At 43.5% G+C, this 18,237-nt stretch overlaps 1 protein-coding gene across 7 annotated transcripts in view; it reads right to left on the bottom strand.

Moving 5' to 3' along the window:
- The window catches only part of LOC115132345 (inositol polyphosphate-4-phosphatase type I A-like), a 41,809-nt gene extending 24,033 nt beyond the window's left edge, over positions 1–17,776 (bottom strand). For all 7 annotated transcript variants that reach the window (XM_065018895.1, XM_065018893.1, XM_065018890.1 and 4 more), the window contains exon 1: positions 17,650–17,776. The gene's annotated coding sequence lies outside the window, so the exon portion shown is untranslated. The remainder of the gene's footprint in view (positions 1–17,649) is intronic.
- Between the last annotated feature and the right edge of the window lie 461 nt (positions 17,777–18,237).

Here is an 18,237-nt window from a genome sequence, read left to right as displayed (position 1 = left end):
GAACATGACAGCCCGCTTGGAGTTTGCCAAAAGGCACCAAAATGACTCTCAGACCATGAGAAACAAGAGTCTCTGGTCTGATGAAACCAAGATTGAACTATTTGGCCTGAATGCCAAGCATCAAGTCTGGAAGAAACCTGGCACCATCCCTACGGTGAAGCATGGTGGCAGCATCATGCTGTGGGGATGTTCTTCAGCGGCAGGGACTGGGAGACTAGTCAGGACCAAGGGGAAGATGAATGGAGCAAAAGTACTGAGATATCCTTGATGAAAACCTGACCTCAGACTGGGGCGAAGGTTCACCTTCCAACAGGACAACGACCCTAAGCACACAGTCAAGACAACGCAGGAGTGGCTCTGAATGTCCTTGAGTGGCCCAGCCAGATCCCGGACTTGAACCCGATCGAACATCCCTGGAAAGACCTGAGAATAGCTGTGCAGCGAATGCACTGTATAAGCTGGCATCAACTGAAGAAGGGTCTGAATGGGCATAAATGGAGCAACTTGTGCCCTTCACGCAAAATAACAATGAGTGGTGACAGACGTTTTTCTCAATGTTGAACTGACACTTTCATATCAGTGATGCGTATTCCAAATAGAGCACATTTCTGCTCTCACTCTTCATCACAAAACCATCCAATGTCCCTCCCACTCCTCATCCTCTCCCCACACCTCCCCCTCAGGGGACATAGTTTATCCAGGGAAGGCCCTCAGCCATTGGCCAGTTAGCCCAGGAACCTGGTCTCTCCTCAAACAGGAACAATTAGCCCATTTACACTGAGGCTGGAGGCTGTGGGTAGTAGACCAGCCCTGGTCTCCATTGTCTCCATGGTAACAACAGTGCGCTCTTCAAAGTATCACTCTGGGCCTTGCTCAATGAAACACATTGACCAGGTTTCCTGAAGAAAAAGGTTTACTTATGTAGTTGGACTGTAAGGACATAGACATGGCAGAAGGGTTAGTCATCAGCTTGACTGGAAGGCACATTACTGTGTGTTATGATGATGATGAGTAGGAGCAGAAGGATAAGGACTTCCTGCTAGCTTAATGATGTCTGCTCTGATCAAGTAGGTAAACTTCCCCTGCAGGCCAGTGTTTCTCCTAGGTTGCATCAAGGACATCCTGCTATCTTAACGATGTCTGCTCTGATCAAGTAGGTGAACTTCCCCTGCAGGTCAGTGTTTCTCCTAGGTTACATCAAGGACATCCTGCTAGCTTAATGATGTCTACTCTGATCAAGTAGGTAAACTTCCCCTGCAGGTCAGTGTTTCTCCTAGGTTACATCAAGGACATCCTGCTAGCTTAATGATGTCTGCTCTGATCAAGTAGGTAAACTTCCCCTGCAGGTCAGTGTTTCTCCTAGGTTGCATCAAGGACATCCTGCTAGCTTAATGATGTCTGCTCTGATCAAGTAGGTAAACTTCCCCTGCAGGCCAGTGTTTCTCCTAGGTTGCATCAAAAGAAAGGAAGGGAACTAAATACACCTTCCAACAGGACAACGACCCTAAGCACTGGCCTGTCTTGTCAAAATATTTTGGTCTATGTTTAGGCAGGGGTGTGCAACAGAGCTAGGGAAGGGGGGTGGGCGTCCCGCCTATGCATTCATAGGGGAAACCCTGTCGTAGAGACACACATCCCCAGAGTGCCGTCAGTTGGGAATCATTCCACAGAGGCTGGGCTGGGGGCTTTCCTGGCAGGAGTACAAGGTGCTGGAGGCCTGTCTTGTCTAATCAGGCAGAAATGCTGGAGGAGAGCCCATCGATAGCTAGCGGATGCTGCTGGTGGTGAAAAGCTCAGCAGATACAGGTCTGGTTAGCACACTCATCACAGATCCTCTTCTGCCCTGCCAGAGCACATGTGGCTCTGGTCAAATAAAGTGCACTATATAGGCAATAGGGTGAACTTCAGGGAATTAATCCAAATGTCTTGTATGTGCTCTCTGTACAATGGATCAACATTGATTGAATTCATTGTCAGGTTCTTTGGCTACTATCTACAACTGTTCTGTAATTGCCTGGGAATATGGGCCACATTGGTAAGAGCCAAATGGTAGCAGACGGTGGTAGGCCTGATCATCGACGACAATGGTGCCAGGATCGTGGACTACAGGAAAGGGAGGGCCAAGCACACCCCCCATCCACAGGGCTGTAATGGAGCGGGTTGAGAGTCAAGCTCCTCTGTGTCCACATCACCAAGGAAGTAACATGGTCCTCACACACTAACACAGTCAAGAAGGCACAACAACACCTCTTCCCCCTCAGGAGGCTGAAAAGATTTGACATGGGCCCTCAGATCCTCAAAAAGTTCTACAGCTACACCATTGAGAGCATCTTGACTGGCTGCATCACAGCTTATGGCAACTACTTGGCATCCGACCGTAAGGCGCTAGAGTGTAGTGCGTACGACCCAGTACATCACTGGGGCCAAGCTTCCTGCCATCCAGGACCTCTATACCAGGCTGTGTAAGAGGAAGGCCCTAAAAATTGTCAAAGACTCCAGCCACCCAAGTCATAGACTGTTCTCTCTGCTACCGCACGACAAGCGGTACCGATGCACCAAGTCTGGAACCAACAGGACCCTAAATTAGCTTCTACCCCCAAGCTAGAAGACTACTAAATAGTTAACCAAATAGCTACCTTGACTATCTGCAATGACCCCCCTGCTCAAAATCTTTTGACGCATCACATACGCTTCTGCTACCGTTTATTATCTATACTGTTGCCTAGTCACTTGACCCCTACCGATATGTACATATCTACCACTTGACCCCTACCAATATGTACATATCTACCACTTTACCCCTACCGATATGTACATATCTACCTCAATTACAATGTACCGCTGCACATTGACTCGGTACTGGTACCCTGTGTATATAGCCATGTTATTGTTACTCATGGTGTATTCCTTGTTTTACCATTTTTTTCTATATTTTTCTCTCTGCATTGTTGGGAAGGGCCTGTAAGTAAGCAAGCATTGCACTGCTAGTCTACACCTGTTGTTTATGAAGCATGTGACAAATAACATTTGATTTATAGCGCCAGAGTGAGGAGACCCTGATGATTAGTAACTCACATGAACTGGGACACGTGCTTTTGGAGCTTCCACGGCTAGGTTAACAAATCCTTTTTTTGCGAATACGGATTTGATGAATTTTCAGTGTCTTCGTTTTACCCTGGTCACCTGGTACTGTAGGTTAACCCGATATGAGTAAACAGAGACATTGACACTTGTGACATTGTCCTCACCAGAGAAGGACTTACAATGCGATGCATAGGTTTCTACCTGATTTAACTTAAAAAGGAGGGAAGTGACACCAACGGCGACAGCTGGTCTTACTGGTGTCCCGATCTGACTGGCAGGGTTTAGTGGATTTCACTTCTGCTGTTATGTTAAGTCTAATGCTGCACGCAACTGGAAAGCTCTCTATGAAGGAACCGGGTGAGTGAGTTTGTAACATTGAGGACATTGTGAGGCGTCCACTGTACTGCCTGAAAGATTTCTCCTTTCTCTCCCTGTTTACTCCTACCCAGCAGACTACACTCCTGCTAATTCTACCGTTAATGAGTCTAATACAGCAGTGTGACTCTGACTCCATCAGGATTACCAGCCAAGCGACAAGATCATTCTTTAATTTGTCTTGAATCTTAAAAACCTCAGCTTGCCGTGGTTGTGAAAGCACCTCAAGGCGCCGTGTTTCTTCCCACTCTGTGCTGGTTTCAGGAACCTCCCCCCGGAACTCCTCTGAGTGGGATTGACACTATCACACGGAGGGGTCTTGTCCAACCACACCTGGAAATTAGGATGTGTTTGTATCAAGGGTTTCTCTGCTCTCAGTCTCAGACAGTCTCCAAGCCTGAGAAGGGCAGTGTGGAGGAGAGCTCAGTCCTGTTGCCCTTAAAAGGCAAAAAACGGTTTCTGTGTTGACTGACTGCCAAGGTTCTGACTGTCCAGGCCAGGCATCACACACACACGACGACGAGCTAAAAGCATACAGTCTCAGAGTTTCCTCAGATCTGGACTTCCCATCTCTGCCTTATCAAACACACCTATACAGAAGGCAGGATAACGGCTCTCCCTCCATGTCACTAGTTTCCATCTTACTGTCGTCCTCCTGCACTCCCAGCCCACAGGAGTTATTTTTATAGCCCCGGCCTTGTCTAAACAGACTTCAACTCTGCACCACACCAGTATCTGTGTCATAATGACTATGGAGAAGGTAAACACTGCTGGAGAGCAAACAGAGTACATTCATTAAAAAAAAAAAATCTCTTGACACTAACAGTGCCTATTTTATCTAAATGAGGTGCTGTGAGTAAGCCCTGTATCAGGGTCAAATAGCACTGGATTCATCATAATTTAATAGTCCCTATCAAAATAATATCTCCAAAATCTTAGACTTCCCTGACATTTTCATTTCCTGAATAAATATCCAGATGTATTTGTAGGTGCAAAAAGTCTTACATATTCTTCACCTTCATTTGTAGAGTAGTTAGAGCTGCCCTCCTGACTAGACTGGCTACCTAGTTCCTACAGTAGTTAATATTGCCCTCCTGACTAGACTGGCTACCTAGTTCCTACAGTAGTTAATATTGCCCTCCAGACTAGACTGGCTACCTAGTTCCTACAGTAGTTAATATTGCCCTCCAGACTAGAGGTTGACCGATTAATTAGGGCCGATTTCAAGTTTTCATAACAAATCGGTAATCTGCATTTTTGGACGCTGATTATGGCTGATTACATTGCACTCCATGAGGAGACTGCGTGGCAGGCTGACTACCTGTTACACGAGCGCAGCAAGGAGCCAAGGTAAGTTGCTAGCTAGCATTAAACTTATCTTATAAAAATAAAATAAAAATCAATCTTAACATAATCACTAGTTAACTACACATGGTTGAGGATATTACTAGGTTAACTAGCTTGTCCTGCGTTGAACAGAATTGATGCGGTGCCTGTTAATTTATCATCGAATCACTGCCTACTTCACCAAATGGGTGATGATTTACCAAGCTCATTCTCGAAAAAAGCACTGTCGTTGCACCAATGTGTACCTAACCATAATCATCAATGCCTTTCTTAAAATCAATACACAAGTATATATTTTTTAAACCTGCATATTTAGTTAATATTGCGAGTCAGGGTATATGCAGCAGTTTGGGCCGCCCGGCTCATTGCGAACTGTGTGAAGACCATTTCTTCCTAACAAACACAGAATTTTGCATAATTATGACATAACATTGAAGGTTGTGCAATGTAACAGCAATGTTTTCACTTAAGGATGCCACCCGTTAGATAAAATACGGAAAGAAAATCGAAATGATAGGTCATTAATATGGTCAAATCCAGAAACTAAGGCTCATATTTCTGTGTGTTTATTATATTATAATTAAGTCTATGATTTGATAGAGCAGTCTGACTGAGCGGTGGTAGGCAGCAGCAGGCTCGTAAGCACTCATTCAAACAGCACTTTCCTGCATTTGCCAGCAGCTCTTCGCTGTGCTTCAAGCATTGCGCTGTTTATGACTTCAAGTCTATCAACTCATGAGATTAGGCTGGCAATACTATAGTACCTATAAGAACATCCAATAGTCAAAGGTCCATGGAAAACAAATGGTATGGAGAGAAATAGTCCTATAATTCCTATAATAACTACAACCTAAAACTTCTTACCTGGGAATATTGAGACTCGTGTTAAAAGGAACCACCAGCTTTCATATGTTCTCATGTTCTGAGCAAGGAACTTAAACGTTAGCTTTTTACATGGCACATATTGCACTTTTACTTTCTTCTCAACACTGTTTTTGCATTATTTAAACCAAATTGAACACTTTTCATTATTTATTTGAGACTAAATTGGTTTTATAATATTATGTTAAAATAAAAGTGTTCATTCAGTAGTTGTAATGGTGATTATTCCAAATATATTATAAAAAAATAAATATATATTTTTTTTTAAATCAAAACAAATAAAAACGTTTTATTTTATTTTTTAAATCGGACAATTAATCAGTATGTTTTTTTTTTTGGTCCTCCAATAAATCGGTATCAGAGTTGAAAAATCAATCTACTCCAGACTAGACTGGTTGCCTAGTTCCTACAGTAGTGAGTGCAGCCCTGCAGACTAGCTTGCCTAGTTACTACAGTAGGGTCTGTCTGCCTTACTTACAAATCAAGGCCTTGTTCATGTCAGGGAGAGGGAGGGACTGACGTGAACGTGACCTGACGTTCAACAGCTCATGGTGTGCCTGCCCCCCCATCTCTCTCGCTCACCAGCCTTCTCTCAGGGTCATGTTAGGATGCCACATCCCAACAGCATCCTCATATACACCATGCAAAGTGCCTGAGATGTGTTCAGGTGTACTTACTGTCAGTGGGGAAGGCAGAGAGTGGCAGGTAGCGTTGTGGTTAAGAGCGTTGGGCCAGTAACCGACAGGTTGCTGGTTTGAGTCCCTGAGCTGGCAAAGTAGAAACATTTTCTGTTCTGCTCTCGAGCAAGGCAGTTAAACAACAACTGCTTCCCGGGCAACTCGATTAAGGCAGCCCCCCCCCTGTACCTCTCCGAGTCAGAGGTTGGATTAAATGCGGAATTAATATTTGGGTTGAATGCATTCAGTTGTGCAACTGACTAGGTATCCCTTTCCTTTCCCAGAGGGAGGGGAACCCAGCTGATCCAGTAAGAGAGGAGCAAAAGACTGGATCTGACCAGAGCAGGAGACAACATGTCAGAAAAACTAAAAAGGATATTTCAGTATTTGCTCCACTTCCCCTAGCTGTATATAGCAGAGTATACAGATCATAGCTACTCTGCTATATCTGTGCATTGGGTTTGACAGTGACCGAGGCTACAGGACTGCCAAGTCACAGTCAGAGGTAGTGAGGCGTGCAACAACACATGATGGCAACCAGAAGAAGAGACATTTTCACAATTTAACCTTCACATCTGACATTCTGTCTCTGCCATGGCCTGGCCCCAAACACCACTCTTCAAAGATATAACTCGCCTTTTGAAGATGTGTGTGTGCCTGCCAGTGTGCACGCATGTGTGTGTGTGTTAGTTTGAAGCTCTACTGAGGCAGTGCAGTGTGTGCTTCCTTCTATTTCAGAAGCAGTCCTGCATTGCTCAGTCCAGATGGTCCCTGCATCATCAGTCAGAGACACTGATCAATGGACTGGCGCCGCCGGACCACCCTCTCCACACACACACACAATAAGAGTGTGTGTGTGTTTTTTTGTCACGGTGTGTTAGGGCTGTCCCCGGGGGAAAAAAATATCTTGGTCGACCGAAAGCAGTCTGTTCTTTCGACCAATTGAATAACGTCTTCATATCTCAAAATCATTGTCATGTGATTAATCAAAATTCTATCCAAATCTAAATGAAAATCTAAATGAAAAGCCATTGCCAACTACGTAAAAACAGCCTCATTAAGCCAAAAAATGTTTAAAAAAACATTGCAGCCTGCAGGTAGAAAATATCCTGATAAAAATAAATATTCTATAAATCACATTGCCTAAACTGAGTACCGGCACCTCAAATGGTCTACTGCTTGAGCTCCTGCTCCTCTTATAGAATATTATCTCAAAAGTATTGTGGAGCTCCTGCACCTAAATATGAACAGTACCAGAACCCAAAATGAGTTACTGAATGTATCTCAGTCCAAGTCATGCACTGATAAGAAGTAATCAGGTCTATTTCATGACGTTTCCACTGGATCAGAGCATGACATTTTTCCCTTTCACGCTGAGCGGTTACCAAAAGGGAGAGAGATGGAAAAGATTTTTCAAATACATTGAGGAACGATTGTAATTCTCAATGGATGTAAAAACAGACTTTGTTTGCTTTCAGTTTGAGGTGGTGTAAACATCACTCTGAGAAGCTCAACAGTTCATTAGTTGTGGTGCATTAAGCCAATCAGATCCGCAAATGGACACATTTTATATGCCTACATTTGGGCGCAGGCCAGGTAGGGACCCCAATTTTTCACTTTAAAATGTAGGCCAAAGAAAAAAAACATTGATTTCAAAGTTTAACAAACCATACAAATCTATGCACAATGACTACTTTTAACAATTTACACAGTAAATGAATAAAATGATTGAAAACAGCAGATGCAAGGTTTGGTAACAGAATTAGGGTAAAATCTCCCTCAGTTTTATTCTGTTACCAAGTTTTGTACCAGCACAGTTCATCCTGTAAATGTGTTGTAAAATGTTCTGTGTTAAATTGTTAAAAGTAGTCATTGTGCAAACAATTCTAATGTTTGTTAAATGTTGAAATCAATGGTTTTTGTTTGGTAAAAAAAAAAAATTCAGCTTAAATCCATTACTATGGAAATGCTCTGAACTATGATTAAACATCTGTCTCGATTTTATCCTAAATGCCTAACTCAATGGGGTAAGCTGGACGTGACGAACACTTACAAACTGAAACACAAGAATAACCGTTATTGTATACGGATGGGAGCTCAGTGAATGTTACAGTGCATTCGGAAAGTATTCAGGACCTCGACTTTTTCCACATGTTACATTATAGCCTTATTCTAAAATTGATCAAATTGTTTCCCCCCTCAAACTACAGGCAATACCCTATAATGACAAAGTCAAAACAGGTTTTTAGAATAAATAACTAAAAATATTTTATTTATATACGTATTCGTACCCTTTGCCATGAGACTCGAAATTGAGTTCTGGTACATCCTGTTTCCATTTATCATCCTTGAGATGTTTCTACAACTTGGAGTCCACCTGCAGTAAATTCAGTTGATTGGACATTAATTGGAAAGACACATTTGTTTAAATAAACAAAGGTCCCACAGTTGACAGTGCAGGTCAGAGCAAAAACCAAACCAGGTCGAAAGGGATTATCCGTAGAGCTCCGAGAGAGGATTCTGTCCAGGCACAGATCGGTGGAAAGGTACCAAAAAGTGTCTGCAGCATTTAAGGGCCCCAAGAACAGTGGCCTCCATCATTCTTAAAATGGAAGAAGTTAGGAACCACCAAGACTCTTCCTAGAGCTGGCCTCCCAGCCAAACAGAGCAATCGAGGGAGAAGGGCCTTGGTCAGGGGGTGACCAAGAACCCGATGGAACTCCAGAGTTCCTCTGTGGAGATGGGAGAACCTTCCAGAAGGACAACCATCTCTGCAGCACATCACCAATCAGGCCATTACGGTAGAGTAATATAATGGCTCCTAACCAACTGTGCTATTTTGTTTGTTTGTAACTCATTTTGTACATAATTTTGCTGATACTGTCTCTTATGAACAAAAATAACTTCTGGACATCAGAATAGTGATTACTCACCTTGAACTGGACAAAGATTTTTCTTCAATGAGTCCGATGCGAAGGACAAGGCCCAAATCCCCGTCATCAGTGTGAAGAAAATACGGAGGAACAGGGGGAAGGAGGCGGAGTGGCTTGTAAGAATTAGCAGACGAGTAGGTAAACCACCACTTCCCTGAGGTTGAATACCTCATGATAAGCTTTATTCCACACTATTGTACTTTTTGGAGAAATGTCCTCTGGTCTGATGAAACAAAAATAGAACTGTTTGGCCATAATGACCATCGTTATGTTTGGAGGAAAAAGGGGGAAGCCTGTAAGACAAAGAACACCATCCCAACCGTGAAGCACGGGGGTGGCAGGATCATGTTGTGGGGGTGCTTTGCTGTAGGACGGACTGGTGCACTTCACAAAATAGATGGCATATAGAAGGAAAATTATGTGGATATATTGAAGCAACATCAAGACATCAGTCAGGAAGTTAAAGCTTAGTCGCAAATGGATCTTCCAAATGGACAATGACCCCAAGCATACTTCCAAAGTTGTGGAAAAATGGCTTAAGGACAACAAAGTCAAGGTATTGGAGTGGCCATCAAAGTCCTGACCTCAATCCTATAGAACATTTCTGGGCAGAACTGAAAAAGCACGTGCAAGCAAGGAGGCCTACAAATCTGACTCAGTTTCACAAGCTCTGTCAGGAAGAATGGACCAAAATTCATCCAACTTATTGTGGGAAGCTTGTGGAAGGCTCCCGAAATGTTTGACCCAAGTGAAACAATTTAAAGGCAAAGCTACCAAATACTAATTGAGTGTATGTAAACTTCTAACCCACTGGGAATGTGATGAAATAAATAAAAGCTGAAATAAATCACTCGCTACTATTATTCTGACATTTCACATTCTTAAAATAAAGTGGTGATCCTAACTGACCTGAGACAGGGAATTTTTACTATGATTAAATGTCAGGAATTGTGAAAAACTGAGTTTAAATGTATTTGGCTAAGGTGTATGTAAATTTCCGACTTCAATTGTATGCGAGAATGCTGTTCATTGACTACAGCTCAGCATTCAACACCATAGTGCCCACAAAGCTCATCACTAAGCTAAGAAATCTGGGACTAAACACCTCCCTCTGCAACTGGATCCTGGACTTCCTGACGGGCCGCCCCAGGTGGTAAGGGTAGGCAACAACACATCTGGCACGCTGATCCTCAACACTGGTGCCCCCCATTGGTGCGTGCTCAGCCCCCTCCTGTACTCCCTGTTCACTCACGACTGCGTGGCCAAGCACGAAACCGTCATCATCATCATTAAGTTTGCTGACGACACAACAGCGGTAGGCCTGATCATCGACAAGACCTGGTCAGAGACCTGGCAGTGTGGTGCCAAGACGACAACAACAACCTCTCCCTCAATGTGAGCTAGACAAAGGAGCTGATCGTGGACTACAGGAAAAGATGGGCCGAACAGGCCTCATTAACATCAATGGGGCTGAAGTGGAGCGGGTCTAGAGTTAAGTTCCTTGGTGTCCACATCACCAAGGAACTATTATGGTCCAAACACACCAAGACAGTTGTGAAGAGGCCACGACTACACCTTTTTCCCCTCTGGAGACTGAAAAGATTTGGCATGGGTCCCCAGAACCTCAAAAAGTTCTACAGCTGCACCATCGAGAGCATCCTGACCAGTTGCATCACAGCCTGGTATGGCAACTGCTCGGCATCTGATCGTTCGAATGGCGCTACAGAGCCCAGTACAAAAAACCCTTTCATCCATTTTAGAATAAGGCTGTAACGTAACAAAATGGCAAGAAAAAGTATGTGAACCCTTTGGAATTACCTGGATTTCTGCATAAATTGGTCATAAAATTTGATCTGATCTTCATCGAAGTCACAACAATAGACAAACACAGTCTGCTTAAACTAATAACACAAACAATTATACATTTTTATGTCTTTATTTAACACACCGTGTAAACATTTACAGTGCAGTGTGAGAAAAGTATGTAGGAGTATCTAGGATTTAACAACTGGTTGATCATCCTTTAGCAGCAATAAACCTCAACCAAACGTGTTCTGTAGTTGCGGATCAGACCTGCACAATGGTCAGGAGGAATTTTGGACCATTCCCCTTTACAAAACTGTTTCAGTTCAGCAATATTCTTGAGGATGTCTGGTGTGAACCACTCAAGATCATACCACAGCATCTCAATTGGGTTGAGGTCAGGACTCTGACTGGGCCACCCCAGAAGGTGTATTTTCTTCTGTTCAAGCCATTCCGTTGTTGATTTACTTTGTTGTCCTGCTGCATCTCCCAACTTCTGTTGAGCTTCAATTGGCAGACAGCCTTACATTCTCCTGCAAAATGAATTCCCATTTTTCTGTCGATGATAGCAAGCTGTCCAGGCCCTGAGGCAGAAAAGCAGCCCAAACCATAATGCTACCGCCACCATACTTTACAGTTGGGATGAGGTTTTGATGTTGGTGTACTGTGCCTTTTTTTCTACACACATGGTGTTGGGTGTTCCTTCCTTCCAAACAACTCAACTTCAGTTTAATCTATCCACAGAATAGCTGTGGAACATCCAGGTGCATTTTTGCGAACTTCAGACATGCAGCAATGTATTTTTGGACAGCAGCGGCTTCTGCCGTGGTGTCCTCCCATGAACATCATTCTTGTTTAGTGTTTTACCTATTGTAGACTCATCAGAGATGTTAGCATGTTCCAGAGATTATGGTAAGTTTTTAGCTGACTCTAGCATTCTTCTTAACCTCATTGAGCATTCTGTGCTGTGCTCTTGTAGTCATCTTTGCAGTACGGCCACTCATAGGGAGAGTAGCAACAGTGTTGAACTTTCTCCATTTATAGACAATTTGTCTTACTGTGGACCGACTGATGAACATCAAAGGCTTTTAGAGATACTTTTGTAACCCTTTCCAGCTTTATGCAAGTCAACAATTGGTTCAAGTCAGGCAATGCTTCATATGAGTAGCAAACTCACATTTTGTGAGTTTTTTTATTTTTATATTGCAGGGCAGCTCTAACCAACATCTCCAATCTCGTCTCATTGATTGGATCCCAAGTTAGCCGACTCCTGACTCCAATGATCTTTTGGAGAAGTCATTAGCCCAGGGGTTCACATACTTTCCCCAACCTACACAGTGAATGTTTCAATTATGCCTCAATATAGACAAGAAAAATACAATAATTTGTGTGTTATTAATTTAAGCACACTGTTTGTCTATTGTTGTGACAGAGGAAGATCAGATCACATTTTTTGACCAATTTATGCAGAAATCCAGGTAATTCCACAGGGTTCACATACACTTTCTGCATATACAGTTGCAAGAAAAAGTACAGCATAGTGGGTACATTTCTGCAAAAACTTAAGAGCGTTGAAGTGCGAGGCTCAACTCCTCCACTGTTTTGGGTCCCCTGGCTACCACACTGTTCACAGCGTGAAGCAACCCTGTGCACATTCGAAGATACGAAGTGTTCTTCAAGCCTGGTCGTGGGGACCCAGTGAGTGTAGGCTTTTGTTACTGTTCAGCGCTAACCCATCCGATTCAACCCAATGTTGGCATAGCTGAGAAGCTAGGCCTATAATCTCACCAGTGGGAGTTAACAGACAAACACTGAACACGGCAACAAAGACCAGATAAACATTGCCACAGAGCAGCAAGGAGCTGCTTTCTATTTAAATCAATAGATAAACCCACACTATGATAAATGCATGTTTCTGCCATTAGATTCCTCCTTCATAGGCAGTCTGAAGAGGACTCACTCATTACGGCCGACGAAGACCGTTTAGAACAGCATGCAGAGGACTCTGGGTATTATTTATTCCCTGTCAACCGCCCATCTGAGTGCATCACCCCAGCCAAAACCACCATAGGGGGTTAGAGTAGTGCCTAATTCTACAGACAGAGCATAAGAAGGGATGCTAAATAGTAGTCTTCGCAAAATGGCTACAGTCCAGTCAGCACATAAATCAGATACAATACATAGACAATATTTAAAATCTCCCCAAAAATCCCTACTTTTATCCAGTGAATGCTACAGGCAAGCCTGTAGATAGTAGCATTAGCATAGCAGCTAGTAAATGTAAAAGCAGCATGGTGGCGAGTGACACAGCACAGTGCAGGCCTGTAGAAGGGCTAATCCATATCCGGCTGCATGCTACAGCTGTACAGACAGACTAGTACATCTCTGCTCCTAACAGCTGAGCTTGGTTCCTCGTCTACAGGGTAAGATGACAGTCTGCGTGGCGAGTGAAGGGCCCGACTGTGGATGCGGTCTCCTCACAGCAGAGCAGCATATAAACAAACCCACACGCAGCAGAGTCGTCATCACTGCTGACACTCTCCCCAATCTCTCTCCCTCCCACTTTCTTCATCCCTTCCTCTCGTACTCTCTGCCTGCCTCCTTCGCCCTCCCTCTCCCCATCTGTCCCTCTCCCTCCTTATTCATGCAGTAGCTAAGAGAAGCAGGCTGATGAGGTAATGTCTTCTCTCTCACCGACACTGTTCTCCAGCAGAAATACACAGGGAGAGAGACAGGAAGGGACAGGGAGAGATGGGACTATGGATGCTTCGTGACAAACTGGGCTGACAGGACCCAGACAGGCTTTGTCCAGACGGGGAAGGGGAGAGGTGTCACTGTTCCTATCCTAAACCCTGCTCCAGAACCTCCTCAGTGACTTGGGAAACTTCCAGGGAGAAACTGTGAAAGAGCTGTATGCTGTAGGCCTGTCACATGTTGATTCCCAGACCAATAAATAATCAACTGTGGTGGCTGGAGAACATTTCCCTGCACTGTGTCATGTTTGCAGTCACGCTCTCCCTCTCGCCATGGGTCCCATCCTTAGTATCGTTTAGTATAGGGCCAGGCCGACTGTCCAACGGCAGGTTACACTTTTCTCCACGTGGATTTATGGTCTCCATTTAGCCTGCCATCATCAATAATTCAGTTTGTTGCATAAGAGGGAAACAGAGGTTTATGTCCCAAACGGCATCCTATTCCCATAAAGTGTACTACTTTTGACCAGAGCATTATGGGCACTGGTCAACAGTAGTGCACATCTTAGGGTAAAGGGTGTCATTTGAGACACATCCAGAGACAGTGGACTCGGGATAGCACCCGCCACTACTTGACTACAGACGTTTCAGAGCAGATCCCCAAAACAACAACTTTGGTTCAGGTCTAATGGATTTCAGTGTAAAACAGCAAAGACAGGCAAAGCAATGCAGCGAGGCAGAGTAGCTATTGATGTCTGAGGCACCGGCTATCCACCAAGTAGAAGAACTTACAATGTCGCTCATAAGTAAATGAATGAAAAAGAAAGGAGAGTTTAACTAGCAGACTTTTATGACAAAGGCTCTGGAGAAAAAAATACATGATTATTATAGCAAAGTAATAAGTAAGATAGCAACCATATGAAGTGTGTCAATGTGTGTGTGTGTGTTGGAGAAGAGTGTATGACGACATGAGAGTGCAGAGGAGTTGAGTGTAGTGTGTTGCAGGATTGAGTGTGTGTTTATGTGGGAAGCTATTATTGGCTTATAAGAGCAACAGAGTAGGCAGAGCATTCAACTGGCTGTGTGTGTGTGTCAGATTCACTGTGTTCAATACTGATATGAATCTTAAGATTGTAAACAAGCTCAGAGAAGACAGAGTGAGTGTTGTTCGTTGAGAGAGAGAGAGAGTGTAGGATGAATCAACAGGCTCCTGGTTGCCCTCTGAGCCCAGTGGGAGAAAAATCCAATCGCTGAGTCACAGCACTCCCCCATACATAGTTACATACAGTACATACACAGTGATCTCAGAGTCTGTATGCGCGCGCAAGAGGTAGCTAGCTACTATATTGAATTGCAAAACTACAGTGCCCAACTTAGTACAATGTAGTACTGTAGTTGTTTACAAATCACTGTAGAATCTTGTGAGTAATAGCCTAGTCAAGCCAACTGGGAGAAGTCTCACAAACGGTTCCTGGTCTTTCCAGATGCCTGGTCGTAACTCGTAAGCTTCCTCTCAATCAATAAGCATGTCCCCTCCCCTTGACCTTGGCTCTGATGGCTCCTACCAGGAAACCACTGACTGAGTTGGCCTTTACGACCTCACGCCACTCTAGTCTTCACTACAAATCAGATAGGGATTTGTAGTAGTCATCAATTCAGATAACCACACAAGCCATGGACTTTCCCAACCCTCTAATGACTGTCCATCTCATGACTGGTGTCTTTTTTTTCTTTCTTTAAAGCTCTTTGAGAATCAGTATGGAATAAATAGCGCTACAAATGTTGAATGAATTATTAGTAAATCATGCTAATGTGATTATATACACAAACTAGCACACAGCAAAGGCAGCTAAGGGCCATCACCTCTGGCCATGCACTGAAGTATGTCTCTCAAACTGATGTCATTTTTCACTTGGTCATGTTCATCAGTTGTTCTTATCACATCGCCACTAACACATTATCTCCACTTTGGTCCATGTGAGACAGAGCTAATCCAGCAGTACAAAGGCTGTGTCCAAAACGACACCCTATTCTCTAGTGAACCGAAATGCACCCTATTCCCTATATAGTGTACTATGGGCTCTGGTCAAGAGTTGTGCAAAATATACTAGGGTATATGGTGCCAATTTGAACGTAGACAAACAGTTGAGTGCTGTGATGGGACAGAGACACTGGGTTCTCAGCACAGGAGGCTACTGAGGGGAGGACGGCTCATAATAATGGCTGGAATGGAGTACATGGACTGATATCAAACACATGGCAACCATTCGCGTGATGAATTTGATACCCTTCCATTGATCATGTTCCAGCCATTACTATGAGCCCATCTTCCCCAATTAAGGTGCCACCAGCCTCCTGGTATTCTCAGGGATTTCAACAAGCTGTGTGATAGGAGCCTGTGTAGGTAGGCCTGTTGCGGAGTCCCATTGAGACCAAGGTATCTTTTACAAGAGAGACATGTATGTATATACACAATTTACACTCTCAGATCCAGGTCAGAGAAAACACTGCTGAGGATGAATGGTGATAAATCACATTGATGAGGTTTCACCGGTTCATAACGAACTCTTCTGGACGCTCACTGTCCACTTCAGCCTGTGTCACAGCGGGATGATTTACAATAACAGTGACTGTGTTGATACTGATAACTAACACACACACACACACACACACACACGTAAAAAATAAATTCAATAGTAATCTTACCAGAAAACAGAGTTAGAAGAAAAAAGAGTTCCAGTTAAAGCTGTGGTAGAAGACTGCACAGGAGGTGGTGATGATGAGAGTGTTCAACAATGCACCCATCTGGTCTGTATAGCTGACACATGGCACCATTTGTTTTCATTTTAGCCATGTGGAACTAACCGAGACTCGTAGGAAAGGGCTGTCAACCACACCACCACTCTGCCAACAGGCTTATATAACCCACCACTTCCACTTTCAGTAACTAGAACCCCCTTGACTCCACCATTCAAGATCAGCCAACACAAAACACAGTCGTCATAGATTTGAACGTACAATGCTGCCCTGGCAATGCCAAGAACCCGTCATGTTGACAATGAATGTTAGCTGAGAGAATTTCATGGTAATACAGTATTTAATAAAATACTAGAATATGGGTGATCATGGACCAAGAGTGTTTAAGTGGATGAACAAAGAGACAGACACTCAGTGGGCTACGGATATAATTTCACAGCCTGACTGCAGATGCAGTCATAAAATACCAGGAACGAATACATAGGATGCCTAGGAACGAATACATAGGATGCCTAGGGACGAATACATAGGATGCCTAGGGACGAATACATAGGATGCCTAGGGACGAATACATAGGATGCCTAGGGACGAATACATAGGATGCCTAGGGACGAATACATAGGGACGAATACATAGGATGCCTAGGGACGAATACATAGGATGCCTAGGGACGAATACATAGGATGCCTAGGGACGAATACATAGGATGCCTAGGGACGAATACATAGGATGCCTAGGGACGAATACATAGGATGCCTAGGGACGAATACAATGTCCATCGACATTAAAAGACCCTGCTCGCTCCTCTCTTCCCATATGAGAACATTGCGTGAAAATAAGACGACTAGCTCAAGTTGCAGGTGGTGTTCATACCTAAACGTATCACAAGCAATAACTAGCTTAGACCACAATAAATAAAAAGCATACGGGTGATAACTGACCATACAGAGAAGAATACAACTTTGAAGTTGAAGCTTTTTTCGCAAGGAGGTGTAAACCATTACTGAGCAAATTAGCTATTATGCTAACCTTCTCGTGGCGACTTTTCCTGCCTGTCCAGCTAACCAGATAACTGCATTTCAAGATGAAGACACAAACCTTTCTACGACGTTTGATGACAATTAATTTGGTGTGAAAGAGACAGCCGTTGGTGTTGTCGCTCGCTTGTTTCATTTGTTTCCAGCCTGTCTGCACTCCGCAGTGTGATCTCGCCTCTCCGCTACATTGTATCATGTGACGTTGCCACTTCATCAAAGGAACCTCCCCTTTACTTGAGTCTGAGGCACATTCAGAAGGACACAATTTTATTGAAGACAAATCTATTTTCAGTAAATCATGATATGCTACATCTTTGTACAGTGTCCTGGGAAAAATCTAATTCGATTTTGGAATGACCAATAAAAGGCATGATGAAGAACTATATTTAGATTCAAAACAGAAGTCAATGACATTGGAAAAATCAGGCTACAGCATATAATCAAGATATGAGTTATTACTATTACAAACTGGGTGGTTTGAGCCCTGAATGCTGATTGGCTGAAAGCCTTGGTATATCACGGTATGACAAAACATGTATTTTCACTTCTCTAATTACATTGGTAACCAGTTTATAATAGCAATAAGGATAATAAGGTTTGTGTAAGGTTTGTGATATATTGCCAATATACCAGTATACTCCACTTTGTG

The sequence above is a fragment of the Oncorhynchus nerka genome, linkage group LG5 (assembly GCF_034236695.1).
Source record: "Oncorhynchus nerka isolate Pitt River linkage group LG5, Oner_Uvic_2.0, whole genome shotgun sequence".
Lineage (NCBI taxonomy): Eukaryota > Metazoa > Chordata > Actinopteri > Salmoniformes > Salmonidae > Oncorhynchus > Oncorhynchus nerka.
Note: the sequence above shows the minus strand (reverse complement) of the source record. Positions and strands in the feature narration are given on the sequence as shown.